The 10,292-nt window shown below is 40.0% G+C and overlaps 1 long non-coding RNA gene across 1 annotated transcript; it reads right to left on the bottom strand.

The window, feature by feature from the left end:
• Positions 1–678: 678 nt before the first annotated feature.
• Positions 679–3,950, bottom strand: LOC120408904. Its single transcript, XR_005601001.1, has 3 exons — positions 3,803–3,950; positions 1,945–2,053; positions 679–730 (listed from the first exon to the last, which is right to left on the bottom strand). It is a non-coding gene; the product is annotated as an uncharacterized LOC120408904 (long non-coding RNA).
• Positions 3,951–10,292: the final 6,342 nt, after the last annotated feature.

The raw sequence follows: 10,292 nt of genomic DNA, 5'->3' as shown, positions 1-10,292 counted from the left end.
TGTACAAATGTGGACCAGGATGAGACCACTAAACACACTTTCATTTGTGACCTAAGCCTATTTGAACATAGATCTATGGAATCAAGAGCTGTGGTGGGCAAAACTGGGATGGTTTTGGTTTTGTAAAAAACTACTTGATCATAGTTTTGTTTTTCCAAACCAAAACCAGGAGTGGTTTGGATCTGGGTCCCATTTCATCTGAACTCCCACAGATCAGGGGTGGGGCAGGGAGAGGTTCTGTGAAACGGTTCTGTCTTTGGCCAATTTCTAGAGGAGAGGCAAGTGAACTATTGTTCTACATCGCCAAGCCTTTAACATTGTTTTACTTTTTCTTTGTCATCTCTCCGTGCATCCCGTATTCACTTCATCACACTTCTCAACAATGGCAGTGCTAGAAATATCCCCAGGAGAGCAGCAGCCTCTCCCTTGGTAAGATACGAGGTTGAGAAAACAATTAAGCAAGCCCAAACCAGCTTGACCCTGGAATTTATACTTTAAAACCTTAAAATGCATCATGCAACCAGTCCCAATCCCTCTTTCTACAGGGAATAACTAAGCAGTACCCACAAGCAGGAAAAAAGTCATATAAAACCCTGTCAAGAGGCTAATGTGGTCTCTTTCTTTTATTGTTTGTTTATTTCACTTATAAAAACTTTTTTTTTTGCTGACAAATCCTTTAGCTATTCAAGATGGGCTGCACCAAGTCCTTCATTCTTCTTTTGGAAAAGTCCTGTAGATTTTAATAAAGAAGAATAAATTTTGTTTACCCTTTTTAAAAAATCATTCTGCCGAATTTAATACAGAATTGTATCACTTGAATAGAGTTTTATAGGGTGGTTCAAAAAGTAAAGGGTCCTATGGAAAGTAAAGAAGTAACTTTTAAATTATCTAGGTTTTTAGATTTATTTATTCTTTTATGCCTCATCGTTGGTTACTGCCCCACTAAATTCTATAGGACTTTTCCCAAAAGGCTATGAGGTCAACTTCTAGGGTTTCTTGGGGTGTAGCTTTTGTGAAGTGTGTGTGTGTGCAGCTATATGCACAGAGGCACTTGTGTGCACCCAGATAGAGACAGTCTTGATGTAACTTTATTAACAAAAAGTCAGAGGGACAGTGTATAACTATCTTGTGTGCTGCTGTAGCTACAGAAAACCATTAGGGGGAGCTCTGTTACTTATTCCAATAAAATCTGTAAGATTTGTTACAATGCTTTAGGTTTTTTATTTTTTTAAATGAGGAATCCATATGGTGAGAAAATTCCAATTTAGGCCCCAGACGCAGACAGCAGAAGAACATTTTCAGTCTGAAAGTTGACCACTTCCTTTTTAATTACACTAATATTGGTATGGCTGGATTCAGGGGGCATAAAACAACTACTGCTGTTTTTTAGGGTTAGATTGGATTAAACATTGTTCATATGCTGCTCATATAATATCAATATTACAGCTCTAAGAATTCCAAACCTGTGAATTTTCCCTGCCTCTTCCTCCTCCCTTCACCAAAAAACATCAAGCGATTGGCTTAAAAGTAATGAGAATTTTAAAAAAATGTGTGTATGATCTTTCCTCTCATGCTCATTATAGGCACTGTGCGTGGGTAATTTTGCATGCAGGAACACATAAAGCCTGCACAGTTTTAAAAGGAAGTAGAAATAGAGTTGAAGAATGGATATGCCTTTATCTTGTATTAATAACATGTTGAATTGAGAAACAGAGTAAAACATACATATCATTACATTAGGTAATTCAGGTATAACGCTGCTATAATTTTAAGGCTTTGGGTTTCTATTTTTTCCCTTGTTTGCCTGAATCCTACAAATTCTACTGCATACTAACCCTGGGACCTAGAAAACAATTCATTTGTTTTCCACATACAGTAGATTTGGATAGAGTTCCACTATTTTAGGACTGTCTTAAAGGTTCATTTATTTCTTACAGAGCTTACCTCTGAGGCTACCCTGACGTAGGATTCAATATCAACATTTGAGCTTTTTGGCTATAGATTTTGCAGGTCAAGAAATGTAAGCTGCTTCAAGTGATAAAATCCAATACATCTGTAATAAATAAACACATGAACGGGCAAATTGTACCCTCTGTTTCATACACCCAGGTCCTGGGGCAAGGATCATCTTTTTGTTTTGGGTTTGTACAGTACCTAGCACAACAGGGTCCTGGTCCATGACTGCAACTCTTAGGCATTGCCAGGATACTAATACTGACAACAAAGTATTTGAGTTTTGGCCTGATCCCGCAGGATGCTGAGTGCCTTTGGTAGGGTGCTGATTACCTTCTTCTCCCAGTGACTCAGCACCTCAGAGGAAAAGGTCCTGAGTGAGGATATTTAGGGTCTATCTACACTGCAGTAAAACACCTGTGGCTGGCCCATGTCAGTTGACTTGGCCATGCAGGGGCTTCAGCTGCAGGATTGTAAAACTGCAGTGTATTTGTCCGGGCTCAGGCTGGAGTGTGGGCTCTGGGACCATTCCCCCTTGCAGGGTCCCAGAGCTGAGGCAGCCTGATCCCCGATATCTGTGTTGCAGTTTTACAGCCCTGCAAGCCCACGTCAGCTGACATGGGCTTGCTGAAGGTCTTTTACTGCAATGTCAACATCCCTGTAGTGGCTATAACAATTTGAAATGAGTAAATTAATACATTTATAAAAGTGCAAGAGATGAGGGTGAAGGTGAATAACCCAAACTGGTTGTCTCATTTGTAATATTCCTTGCATTCTTAGATAAATAAAGATTGACTGAGGAGATAAACAGGTTTAAACTGCACCAGGAACTTGTTATTTTAAGAGATATCAGCAGTCTTCTAACAAACAGTCATTGGCACTGCTTTCCCTGTTTTCCTCTTGTGCAACCTAGCTGGTTACACTTCTGGTAGCTTGTCAGCACTTTCTTTAAGGGTAACACAAACCCGCCTAAATCTACTAACCTATGAAAAATGAATTATATAATGTATAATAAAGAAGATTCTCCTTTTAATGACTGTGTACAAGAAGCCCCAGAAGCCTTTCCCCCCTCCCCATTTCCAGAGCTCATGTGCAATTTAGACCAAGGTCTTTCTAGGAGACGTGGCCAGGAGGTTGGCAAGAGGGAACATGAATCAATGACTTTGTCTCAGACATATTAGACAACACTCTGGAAGAGACAATAATGACAAATAATGCAATGTATGGTAAAATAATTATGCCAAATCATTTAGCGGCAAATGCTGACCCCTTACTCACATTGTACCTTACTCTGTGTGTAATTCTATTGATTGGAATGGACCTACTTCTGGACTAAGACACTGTGCAAGTGTAATTAAAGGTGTCAGATTCTTGCCCGTGAGGAGCATGATTGTACAATGTAAAAAATACATTAGAATGGTTTTTCTAAAACTTTTTAGACAGACACTGAAATCATTTTTTCTGGAATTAAAAAAAAAAAGTACACTGGTATGTGGTCATTGGTAAAGGATGATGATGAAAAAAGGGTGAATGAGAATGCCAAATTACCTAATACGCTTATGGCATAGTCTATCTAATGTCCCTCCATCCCACAGAAGTGGTATAGAAACCCCTTTTGCTAGAGCAGCCAACAGGGGAACTGGGTAATTTCAGCCTTTTATCACTAGCAGGTAAAGCAGCAAAATGTTAATGGCAGAGCCAGTCTGTATTTTTAACAGAAGAGTATTAACAGTACCGATCAGTTCCAAGGGGAAATCACTTAACCATTTGGGAAGTGAACAACTAACTGACAGGCTTTGGCAAGAATTAGCGGGTCTGTACCTTAGTGCTTAGTAAATTGTAATCTTACCTTTAATGTTGTACGATCAGTTGCAAAGTGACTGAAGACGCCTGTGGTGTGCAGGAAATGTCAAGCACATCACTTTCCTCAGAAGTGTCATTAATAAGCCTGAGAAGGATACAAGTGATTTTTATGAGTAAAAATAAAATAACACACATACACACACACCTCACAAACCTGAAATGGGGAAAGACTGAGTTGCACTGAAAACGGTTGAGGGACATCATTTATACTTATAGTGGAGCAATGTAAATTGCTTAAATATGATAAAAGGGATTCAAGTACTGTTAATGGCCAGAACAGATTGCCTCAAAAAATATCTCCCAAAGTGACTTTATTTTGATTAGCTTCAATGCTGCTATTTCTTAGTCCCTAGATGACTAGCTACTTAACATATTATTTTTATGATGTGGACCAAGATTTTTGTGCAAAAGAAAGAAAGAAAAATCCTAACTTTATATACAAGAAACTACATTGCTGGATGGCCGCCTTCCTTATCCCTATTGCGACACCCTGGTGGAAGCTAAGCCGAACAGCTGCTTTGAGCCCCAGCTAAAGAAATAACATGTTTTAATTTGCCAATTTTAGCAAATGGCACATTTTCAGCATTTTTCTGATGCACAGAGCCTTCTTTTTTTGTTAGGACCCTCTAATTTAAAAAAAAAAAAAGAACCCAGCAAAGACAAGTAATAATGCTGGCATGGAATGTTGATTCTCTGCAACATTTTGAATGATTTTTTTTTATACTGATGTCGCACAGTATTATAGGCAGAGCTATTGACAGTCATTTTATGGGAAATTCCAAAAGGGAGCAATTGCTAGTTTGTTGGTGGTACAAATGCATGTACACTGGGGCTTTTGATGGTATAAAAAGATCACACTGCTAACCAGCATTACTCTACTAGCAAGAGTTTTAAGTGGAGACCTGGCCTCAGAAGGCATTGTGATGCTAGTGGGAAGTAGGTAGTAGGAAAGCAATGGTAGCAAAGGAGAGATTTCCAGATGGTCTCCTCTAAATGCACGCTACTGGGGGCTTGGCTACATATGGAACTGTACCAGAACAATTATACTGGTATATTTATACTGCTATAGTTACATCGGCATAATGCCCCACGTGGATAGTCTTAATGTCGTAGCAGAGTACCTTTTGGTGGTGGTGGTGGTGTTTTGTTTATCTTAATCTGTTTTCAAAGCAAAAAAAGACACACAGTCTGGAAGAGAGTAGCCAAATGAGGAGTTATACTGGTGTAACGGTAGCAGTAGAATTATACCAATATTGTTATGCTGGTAAATTTCCTTGTGTAGAACAGCCATGATGAGGATTTCCTTCCTGGCATGTCATAGTATCTGTGGGGTTCAGTGATTTCTGCCATTGTCCTCATTGCCCTTAAAAAAGCAAACAAAAACCCTTCTCCTCAGAGGATGCAAAGTTGTAAACACTTGACCGAGCCCCTCAGTCCCCCTTTTAAGGTTTCTTTGAAGCCAGGGCTGAGCTAACCCTTGCTTAGGCAACGCCAGCCAAATTGTGTTCACAGCCAGTGCATTTTTTTTCCATTGCACATGTGCCCAAAAATCTGTTTGGTCACACATCTGAGTTTACCTGTAATCCTCAGGGATTTTCTAGTTTGCCTTGGGGGAAAAGGTATGTCAATAACGTGTCCCAGTTCAGTGGTTGCCTCCTGCTTGCCCGCCTCTGTTCTTGCCATGTACTTTTAAAAGTACAATGTGAAATGGGTTAATACTTACCTAGTTTATAGGAGTTGTGTTAGTCTAAAGTCTTTTAGGTTTGGAAAGTGTTTTGACATCACCTGTTCAAAGGTGCTATAGAAATGCAAAGCAGTTGCTGTTGTTTTAGTTGTTAATGATTACTCTGGCTTGAACAATGTTATAACTGGCCTTTCTCATTCAGCAGGTTTTCAGAGGCATTGTACTCAAACCAGAAGCCCACCCAGGCAGGGCAAGTTTTCACTCTGGGTCTGAGCTGTCATGGCTGACCGTTTCCATAACCAAACCAAACCAAACCAAATTTGGCATCAAAACCTCCAGAATGAAACTTTGAGATGGGCCCATCTTTAGTTCCCAGAACTGTTGCACTAGTTTCCCTGTTGGTCATTTTCAGCGAGAAAAGAGGAAGTATGTGCTTGTGATTAGAGCGTTAGACTGGGCATCAGGATAGCTGAGGTCTCTTTCTGCCTTGGCGCCTGACTTCCTGTGTGACCTTATGCAAGACATTTAACCTCTTTATACCTTAGTGTCCTCATCTATCGGAAGAGGCTAATTACACTGTCCAGGGCTGTTCTGAGAATACATTTGTTAATGGGGGTAAGATGTACAGTGATGCACGCCTCCACTGACCAAACAATAATGCAGAAGTCACTCCAAGTTTGAGAATCCAGGAGGCACTTGAGGGCATTGCCTGTATATGTTTTGCCTAAGGAACTACTGGTAGTTCTTTTGCCCCCATGTACTGGTATGGGCCACGCAGTCCTACGGCTGGGCTTTTGGCAGCACAATGAATCCTTTCATATCAGATTCCAGTCTTGCATGGTGCCATGACACAATACAGGTATTAGGAGGGTGTGTTGGGCATGCTTTCACAGTTAAGGAGAATTTGTAATTTGCAGAAACATTTGGAAAGTAAGCAGTCTAAGCAGGCCTCTCCCTAATAAAGAATTTTTGGCAAAAGTATAATTTTTAGTTTGTGAGTAATATATCATGAACATTTTGAGATAGCGGAGTGGAAGAAGATTTTTTGCTTGGCATTTTTAAGCCAGAGCCTTAATTTGGCAATGATGTAGGCTGGCTAATGCATGAGGTTGGAATATAAAAGCAACAGCAGAAATATTTCATTTTAAAGTTCACTATGTAGGCTATGGCCCAATCCTTCAACCTTTATTCAGTCAAGGAAGTGTTGTATACACATTGGTAAAGTGTTCAAGAGCGTGGCATGTGAGCAGTACATCTAAACTCATTTCTCCAGCCAGTGGTCAACATTTTGTAATAAGTGACACCGAAACGTGGTCTGCTGCTTGATTCCTTATTCAAAGCTGCCAAGTTACTTCCTCTGTCACTTCAAATCCACCCATTAGCTGGTGGCAATTTTTCCTTGCAAAACCAAGGGCAAGAAAGCAGCAGACCACGTTTCGGTGTCACTTATTACAAAATGTTGACCATAGCATATATCTTCTGGGCTGGTCTCATTTTCTGGCGTAGCGCCGGGAGTATGTAGGGGGGGAGCCATGGCCCTACCCTAGCCAAGCCTGCTTTGGGGTGGATCGCAGCCTCAGAGAGTCAGAGAGGGAACAGTCCATATGCATCGCTGAATTCAGCGACTGCAATTTTGGTTGATTCTTACATGGATTGTACAGGGCAAGAGGGAACACCTTCGAGTTTACCCACAAAGTGGCTAGCCTCAATGTGGCCTTTAGGTTGCAAATTCTTTGAGGCAGGGATCAGGACTATTTGTGTAAACTTTGACAAATGCCAGTCAAAGATAGGGCAATACATAAATGAATGATCAAGAAACAAAAATACCCAAATGATAACAGAACAATAGGTTTAAAAACGTTTATCACCCTAACTCTGCTTTTCACCATTCTCAGCTTGGAAGAGGGAGCAGAATCTGCTGTCCAATACTTCTCCACCAGTGAGATGGCCACCACTACAGCAGCACAGTGTGGTGGTGGAAGGGATACAACAACCCACCACACACATAACTCACAGGTGGAGTGCTTGGTGTTCTGACTCTATTCAATTGGACTGTATATGGTAATAAGCCCTGTACCTGCTAGAGTTTGCAAGAAAGTGTCCAAAGGGCTGTCACATCAGGAAGTGGGTTTAAGCTGATATAATTGGCACCATGAGGAGGTCAAGCCGAGCAGTGTAGCAGAAGAAAATAACTAGCAAGAGGAGGCTGTAAGAAGCTGTAGGTAAGAGTAGTCAGTGCCTCCCTTAAACTTAAATGCTTAGAGGCATGATACAACTTTGATAAGTTTGGAAGTTATAGTTTTATTTGCTACCTCATTAACTTAGAATGTTATTTTCTATCATTAATATGTAAATGAAATCTCATAAAAATAAAAGCACTGTTTGCATGACACACAGTGAAGTTAAGCCATAAGCAGGTTTCACACACAAAAAACGTCCAGGGTTCCCATCCTGCTGCTACAATATGTAGTATCAAATAAGAACTGAGTAATGTTTCTAGACACAGGGAACAACAGGTAAATATTTAACTCCTAAGTAAACATGCTAGATTCCAGAATAAATGAAACTAGCTCATGAGAAAAAATTTTAAAAAATTGTTTACAAGTTTTTCTTTAAAAAGGAGTGGCCATCCTTTGTACTTTTTTACAAAAAAACCAAACGACTAAGAAAAAAACGAAAGTAACAAACATCATTACCACAGTTTGAATAATTTACTACATATGATTTTCCCACCAAAATGTTGATAGGCTAAATGCTTAATTAATTTTTGCTGTGTATTCTTCTTCCCTTCAGTAGCTCATGCCAAATTGCTGTCCTGTGGTAAAAGAAGTCAAGTAGAGTCAAAAAGTATATTTTAATTACAAATATCAGACAGAAATTTATTAGTGTTCTTTTTTATTAGTAACAGATTGTTGGCAGAATTATTTATTCAGAAGCCATGTTAGTTTGCTGGAATAATATAAAGAGCAGGACATTGCATGTGATAAGTGGTTGTGTTGGCAACCCTTTTTCCTTTGCTGCTGCTACTTGGTAGAAACCTGGGCCAGTTCTTGAGCTGGTGTAAATTGATGTAGCTGCACTGACATCAATAGAGCTATACCAGTTTATGCCAGTTGAGAATCTGGCCCATGAAATCAAAGCTATTAATCTGACCTCATTTGGCAAGTGGATATAGAATTAAGCTTTGGGATGAGACCATTTGGGGTCATTACCTTTGAAACTGTCATTACAAAAAATCTAAAAACACATTGCTTTTGCCAGTTTTTTTCCAGAGTTGGAATAAGAACTTAATTCTGTTAAAGATAAGTTATTAAAAAGTAACTAAACCTGGCAAGAAAAGTAATGAGATCGGTCTCATGGAGTATTATTATAAAAGTTGTGTTACTGATACAACATAGGCTATTTTTTTATCATTTTCTTCCCTTATTTTTCATTGTTATCAGTGTGATTTACATAAACCTGATACATTTATATGTGTGAAACAGATGCAAAATGAAGCAGTAGAATCTGTTCTGACCATATTTTTTCAATCATAGACATGATTTATGGAAATGTTCTTTTATGTCAAAAATTTAAACAAAACAAAACCCCACATTAATTATAAACCTAACATTCAATTCCATTTGATACTTTAGGGATCTAGGGGATGTAAAACTTTTAAGCAAATAAATAGTTTCTTTACCAAATCAGTCTTCATTAAATGCTGCCTGGAAAACAGCATGTGACTTCAACTTAAAGTACTAGAGAACTAAATTAGATGTTAGAAATTTGGTCTTATTACAAAAATATTTAATATCTACAGTTTCCATCCAGCACAGTGAAGCTGCAGTTTTCTGAGCCAAACAAGCTGTGAAAGGTTCTGGTTCTGGCTCCCCAGTTGACCAGCCTCGTACGGCTTCTGGTCACATGACTGTAGAGTAAGCTCTAAATAATCCTGGGTGCAAGAGAATTGTAGAGGAGCTCAGGATTAGTAAATGCTCCTTTTTCCGCCCCATGCGCCGCTACTCCTTATACTGAGCCAATCCTTCTTCCCCTTTTGGAGATGTGCCATTCAGTCAAATTGTAATAACTCCCTGGCATCACTCCATGAGTAGGAGAGAGATAAAGACTTGTATGACCTAGGAGGGTCTGTGGAAGTACAGGACTTCATGGTTGTAAATGAGATAAACATCACCGCTGTTTGCTTTACCGCTTGACCTAATGAGGGCACTCAGTTAAAGAGGTATGGGGAGAGGGATAGCTCAATGGTTTGCACATTGGCCTACTAAATCCAGGGTTGTGAGCTCAATCCTTGAGGGGGCCACTGAGGGAATCTGGGGCAAAAACAGTATTTGGGCTGCTAGTGAAGGCAGGGGGCTGGACTCAATGACCTTTCAGGTCTATGAGATAGGTATATGGCAGCTCACCCTGTAAAGGACCACATTTCCTATTCAGGACAAGCCACTCTGTATATAAAACCATGTTGTCAGGTGTCTCTCACCTAAAATCTCTCAAGAGAGGCAGGTATTGGCAGAGGGCTCTATCTTTTTCCATACAAATTTTTGGTGGGAGTCCTTCAGCCTGATGGAATCTCTCTTACTTTGCTGATGGGCCCCAACACCCTTGGTCAGGGAGGCATCTTTGCCTGTGGGAGCCCTTTAAAATTGCTCCCCAGCAAGTATCAGATGGCATACCTCATTCACCTCACCACCTTGTCAGGGTGCTGACACAGTCTCCTGCACACTAGCCTGCATAGCCAGGGAGGCCACTAGCATTTGTGCTGTCAGCAGCTGTGCAAGTTCCCTTTCTACCG

The sequence above is a fragment of the Mauremys reevesii genome, linkage group 7, assembly GCF_016161935.1.
Source record: "Mauremys reevesii isolate NIE-2019 linkage group 7, ASM1616193v1, whole genome shotgun sequence".
Lineage (NCBI taxonomy): Eukaryota > Metazoa > Chordata > Testudines > Geoemydidae > Mauremys > Mauremys reevesii.
This window is presented reverse-complemented; position numbering and strand designations above follow the sequence as displayed.